Source organism: Seriola lalandi, unplaced genomic scaffold (assembly GCF_002814215.2).
Source record: "Seriola lalandi dorsalis isolate HSWRI2012SDOR001 ecotype SW California unplaced genomic scaffold, Sedor1 jcf7180002054408, whole genome shotgun sequence".
Classification (NCBI taxonomy): Eukaryota; Metazoa; Chordata; class Actinopteri; order Carangiformes; family Carangidae; genus Seriola; species Seriola lalandi.
The window spans coordinates 637,116-637,669 of record NW_019524961.1 but is presented as its reverse complement, the minus strand read 5'-3'; positions in this window follow the sequence as shown (position 1 = coordinate 637,669).

Here is a 554-nt window from a genome sequence, read left to right as displayed (position 1 = left end):
GAGAGAGAGAGAGAGAGAGAATTACTGTGTACTTTATACTAGAGCACACAAAACCAATTTCCTCCTGCCATTAATGAGTTTTCTTGTTACATTTAAAGGAATGTGTTATGCAGATTCAGAGCATGTAATCATCCAGGGCTGGGGTGGGGGGGTGGCTAACTTGACCTGGTGTAGCTCAGAGGTTAAGGTGACCTGCTGGACTCTATTTTCAGCACACGCACCTCAATTTGAACACAACGTACAATTTCAGGTTATTACCAAGCAACAAGAGTGTCCCGGACTGTCACCCCTGTCAACACACTGTAAATATCCTACACATTGTGTCTATTATTTTAAGGCTTTACATGTATTATTGGGAAAACTTATTTGAAATGATCATCCGCAGTTACTAAAGTCTGTAAAAGTCCTATCCTCTGGGAACTAAGACATTAGCACTGTGTAATTCCTATGTAAAGTAATAAAATGTAAAATTCTGGCTTCGTTTGATATTGTTTTATTTTTCTCTCGGCTCTGGGGAATTGAGATAGACATTTTTTATAATCTGTTTTCTGGTA